We start from the raw sequence: 5,638 nt of genomic DNA, 5'->3' as shown, positions 1-5,638 counted from the left end.
TTCCTTCCTTCCTTCCTTCCTTCCTTCCTTCCTTCCTTCCTTCCTTCTTTCCTTACCTTCTCCCTCCTTCCTTATTTTTAAGATGCAGACATTTCCCTAATCCAACAAGTATTTATTAAGTGCTTACTATGCAAGGCTCTGTGGTGGGTGCTAATCATACAAAGACAAAATGAAAACCAGTTCCTGCCCTCAATGAACTTATATTCTATAGTTACCTTTCTGATCACTTTCAGATTAGCATATTTGGGCTTGACTGTTGGTGATATTTTTGGAAATATTTGATAATTGTCATATGTGACTGAAAGGGATGGATCAGATGACCCCTATATGGTCCTCCTAACCTAAGAACTCCCTGTTATGAATCACAGACTGAAGGTTTCATGATAAGCATTAATGTACCCAAAATACTAAGCACAAACTCTTTGTACTCTACTAGAATATAAGAAAACACATCAAATTCTACCAGCCAGAGCCTGCTCCTTAGATATTAAAGAAAAATCAAGAAAAGAATGAGTTCTCTTCCCCCTAACCTGATTGCTCATTTTGGCCTCACTGACCACAGCCAGAAAACAGTCTGTGTGGGTGATTGTGGCTGGGCTGGCTTTGTGGGAAGACAGACAGAACTTATGTACTCAGAAATAAAGCACAGTTTCTTTAGCAGAAGGAAGAGCTCTACTCCAGCTTGTTTTTTTAGCATGAGATACAGACATGGGTTAATGTGACAAAAACAGGTACCTATGGCACCCAATGTCACATGTCTGGAGTCATATTGGCCAACAGAAAAATAGATGAGAGAAAGGCTATGAGGAAGTGGAAGCTAATGACTCTATGAGACATCAAGAATAAATTAAGCAAATTAAAAAAAAAGAAAAATAGAAAAAAAATAAAATACCTTATTGGAAAAACAACTGACCTGGAAAATAAATCCAGGAGAGACAATATTAGAGCCCTGGACTACCTGAAAGCTATAATCAAAAGGAAGGTGACATCACTATAGCAGGCATTCATCTCATCCAGCTTCTGCTGGTCTACACCATGGAGGGAAGATTTGATCTCCCTCCCACAGCTCTTTCAAGAAATTATCACGGAAAACTGCCCTGATATTCTGGAACCAGGGAGCGAAATAGGCATTGAAAAAACCCACCCATCACCTCAGGAAAGCTATCCCAAAATAAAAACTCCAAGGAACATTATAGCCAAATTTCAGAACTACCAGGTCAAGGAAAAAGTGCTGCAAGTGGCCAGAAAGAAACAATTCAAATATCAGGGAGCCACAATCAGGATTACACAGGCTTTAGCAGCTGCAACATTTAAAGACTGGAGGTCATGGAACACGATATTCCAGAAGGCAAAGGAGCTAGGACTATGACAAAGAGTCACTAACCCAGTGAAATTAAGCATAATGCTTCAAGGGAAAAAATGGTTATTCAATGAAATAGAAGAATTTCAAAAATTTATAAGGAGAAGACCAGAAATGAACAAAAGATTTTATCTCCAATATCTAGATCCAATAAAAGCCTAAAAAGGCAAAAAAGGAAAAGAAAACATAAGGGATTCAATGGAGCTAAACTGCGTACATCCCTACATGGGAAGATGATACTTGTAATTCTCAAAAACTACCACTAATAGTATAGCTAGAAGTAATATACATAAACAGAGGGTAGGGATATAAGGTAAATTGGAGGAAATGACATAAAAAATTAAGGAATGAGAAAGATGCAGAAGTAAGGGAGAGGTAGAATTGGGCAAATTATCTCATATGAAAAGGAACAAAAACCTATTACAGCAGAGGGAAAGATGGGAGGGTGGGAGATGGGCATTACTTAAACCTTATTCTCATCAGTATTGGTTCAAAGAGGGAATAATATACACAATCAATTGAATATAGAACTATATCTTACCCTACAGGAAAGTAGGAGGGGATAAGTTTAAGTAAAGGGGGTATGGGGCTGACAGAAGAGAGGGCAGACTGGGGGAGGTGGTAGACAGAGTCAAAACTCAGTCGAGGAGGGAGAGGGTAAAACGAGAGAGGACAAACAAAAGGAAAAATAGGATGGAGGGAAATACACAGTTAAAATCATAACAGTGAATGTGAATGGGATGAACTCTCCCATGAAACGGAAGTGGATTGCAGAGTGGATCAAAAATCAGAATCTTACAATATGGTGTTTACAAGAAACACACCTGAAACAGAGATACACACAGAGTAAAGGTAAGGGGCTGGAGCAGAATCTATTATGCTTCAGCTGAAGTAAAAAAGCAGGAGTAGCAATCCTGATCTCAGACAAAGTAAAAGCAAAAATAGACCTAATTAAAATAGATAAGGAAGGAAACTACATCTTGCTAAAAGGTATCATAGACAATGAAATAATTCCAATACTAAAAATATAGGCACCGAGTGGTATAGCATCCAAATTCCTAATGGATGGAGAAGGAAAGAATTCATGGCCAAATAAAAGAGAGAGAGAGAAAGAGAGAGAGAGAGAGAGAGAGAGAGAGAGAGAGAGAGAGAGAGAGAGCATTACAAAATATAAAATAATTTTTATTATATTAAATTAAAAGGTTTTTGCACAAAACAAAACCAATGCAATCAAGATTAGAAGGAAAACAGAAAGCTGGGAAACAATCTTTACAGCAAGTAAAGGCCTCATTTCTCAAATATATAGAGAACTGACTCAAATTTATAAGAATACAAGCCATTCCTCAATTGATAAGCAGTCAAAGGATATGAGCAAACAGTTTTCAGATGAAGAAACCAAAGCTACCTATAGGCATATGAAGAAGTGCTCTAAATCACTTTTGATTAGAAAAATGCAAATTAAAACAACTCTGAGGTACCTTACACCTTACACCTATCTGACTGGCTAAAATGACAAAAAAGGAAAATGGTAAATGTTGGATAGGATGTGGGAAAATTGGGACACTAATGCATTATGGGTTGACTTGTGAACTAATCTAACCATTCTGGAGAACAATTTGGAACTGTGCCCAAAACACAACCAAACTGTTGATCCAGCAATACCACTACTAGTTCTGTATCCCCAAGAGATCATAAAAGAAGGAAAAAGGAACTACATGTGTAAAAATATTTATAGCAACCCTTTTCATGGTAGTGAATTTGGAAATTGAGAGGATATCCACCAATTGGGGAATGGCTGAATAAGCCGTGGTATAGGAATGTAATAGAATAATAGTGTGCAATAAGAAATGGTGAGCAGGCAGATTTCAGAAAAAATCTGGAAAGACTTGTACGAACTGATACAAAGTAAAAAGAGCAGAACCAGGAAAACATTGTACACAGTTACCAACAACATTGTGGGATGATCAATTATGAATGACCCCGCTTTTTTGCAGCAACACAAAGATCTAAGACAACTACAAAGGACTCATGAAGGAAAATGCTATCCACATCCAGATAAAGAACTGATGTATTCTGAATGCAGATTGAAACATATTTTTTCATTTGCTTTATTCTTTTTCATGTTTTTTTCCTTTTGATCTATTTCTTCTTTTACAACTATGACTAATATGAAAATATGTTTTACATGAAAGCACATGTATAACCTATATCAAATTACCTACCATTTAAATGGTAGAGAAGAGAGGAGGGAGGGAGGGAGGGAGAAAAAATTGGAACTCAAAAGTCTTGTAAAAATGAATGCTAAAAATTTTCTTGACATGTAATTGGGGGAAAAATAAAATGCTATATAAAAAAGAACTTTTACAAATATCGTAGATCAGCTAAGCTTCTTAATACTACAGACCAGGGGAAATGAATAGCTAACCAGGTTAACTGAATGAATACAAAGGTTATTTCCCTGGAACCATCCCTGTTTCTGGCTCACCAGGTGAACTAGGCATTTGGCACTCATTCATCCTCATAGGGCCTATATTCTGTAGAGTGTTTAAAGGTTTATAAAGTAGTGGGCAGGGCTGATTTCTCTAATGTCAGCTAGTTAGAAAAGCACCCTTTTCTTTCTAGGTGCTTGGACAAACATCAACAGTCCAGGAGACAGAAAGGAAATGGACAATAGCCTTTGCCTTTTTAGAGGGGGTTGTAGGGGAAGGGAGGACTTTCTCATGTCCAGGACTTCTGCAATTCCTTGATGCATTAGTAAGGCCCCCAGCATTCCTTTTTCTAGAGGTAGCAGAGTTCTTGTGAAATATCCACAGGTTGTACCTATGAAACTAACTTTCATTGACTAGACTCAGGTGGCCATATATCTCTGCCCTGGGCTTTATGTTCAGAAAGAATCTTTTTCACATTTGGAAATGAATTCTTAAAACATATCCCCTTCAGACACCATTATGTGGATGGGGACATGTTAAAGACACTAGAAATAATAATTCCTTCACTAGCCCCAGGAATCTTGCTCTACATGGCTATATCAACAACATAACTAACACTCAATTAAATTTGTTAGCTTGGCATTCAAGGCCCTCATACCATTCTCCTTTATTCAATCTTTGGTTCTACACATTCTATACTTTCCCTGCCTGTATCCCTCTGCCTGGAACACTTTTTTCCCTTCTCAATTCCCTCAGCACCTGTGTGATTCCTACCCATACTTTGAGACCCAGTTCAGGGGTGCTGCTTCCAAAATTTTTGAGTTGAAAACAATCTCTTTTCTTTAAGCTCTCATAGAACTTTGCTTATATTTCTATTTAACCATCTGCCTTATGTTATTGCTCTTGGTGTGTATACCTTGTCACCGTCACAGTAAGTGTATGGGGGAGATGACATCTTATTTGACTCTGCTTTGTGCATCCTCTGGTATATCTGCATAGAGCTGGATACAGGTTCTAAATTCAAAGAATGGTGGGGGAAGGAAAGCACCCCGGGCTGATTTGCTCATCAGATACCTGTGCTAATGTAGTGAGTGTCAGAGATTGAATGCAGTAAGAGCTGGGGAATGGGGGAGGTCCAGAGGGAGAGAAGAAAGGGTGGGGAGAAGAGAGAAAAATCTACTAACTACCACAGACTATACCCCTAACCTCATCCAATGGTCCCCTCATAAACAGTCACCAGGGACAGGACAATAAAATATAGATGTTTCAGTGGAAAACCTCAGGCACACATCCTGCTGATTGGGGAGGAGAGGGTCAGAGGCATTGTCCAAGTAGAGAGGGCGGGCACCACATTACATAAAAATTTATTTAAAGTAAAAAATGAAGACTTCATCCATGAGGCTACTCCACAGTACAGGGAGGGAGCGAATGAGGAAGAAGGCTGGTGAAGAGTTTGGTATTTGCCAAAGCTGGCATAAAGAGAGGAGTAGATAAAAAAGATAATGAGAATCAAATGACTTTTCATAGAACAGCTTTGGCCTCAGAGTCAGTCAGGGTGGTTCTGTTTTCCCTCTCACCCTGAGGTTATTGAACAACATCCAAAGAGATGACTTCACTTCCACATTTATAAGCAGAAAGTTTCTATTTTTTGGATTGTGAGCAAAACTCTCTAAAAACCCCACACAATACACAAACTGGCCCCTAAGGCTGTGCTTTCTAAAGCTTTCTCTCTCCTTTCAATCTCTCTCTCTCTTTCCTTCCTTCTTCTTTCCTTCCTTCCTTCCTTTCTCTTCCTTCCTTCCTTCCTTCCTTCCTTCCTTCCTTCCTTCCTTCCTTCCTTCCTTCCTTT

General features: G+C 38.6%; 1 protein-coding gene across 6 annotated transcripts in view; it reads right to left on the bottom strand.

Moving 5' to 3' along the window:
• IQSEC1 (IQ motif and Sec7 domain ArfGEF 1) overlaps positions 1 to 5,638 on the bottom strand; it is a 785,306-nt gene that overhangs the window by 63,436 nt on the left and 716,232 nt on the right. The gene's annotated exons all lie outside the window — the stretch shown is intronic.

Source organism: Petaurus breviceps, unplaced genomic scaffold (assembly GCF_028583685.1).
Source record: "Petaurus breviceps papuanus isolate PSGF00001 unplaced genomic scaffold, PetGlider_PUasm1.0 174, whole genome shotgun sequence".
Taxonomy (NCBI): domain Eukaryota; kingdom Metazoa; phylum Chordata; class Mammalia; order Diprotodontia; family Petauridae; genus Petaurus; species Petaurus breviceps.
The sequence above is the reverse complement of the archived record's forward strand: the minus strand, read 5'-3'. Positions and strand labels throughout refer to the sequence as shown.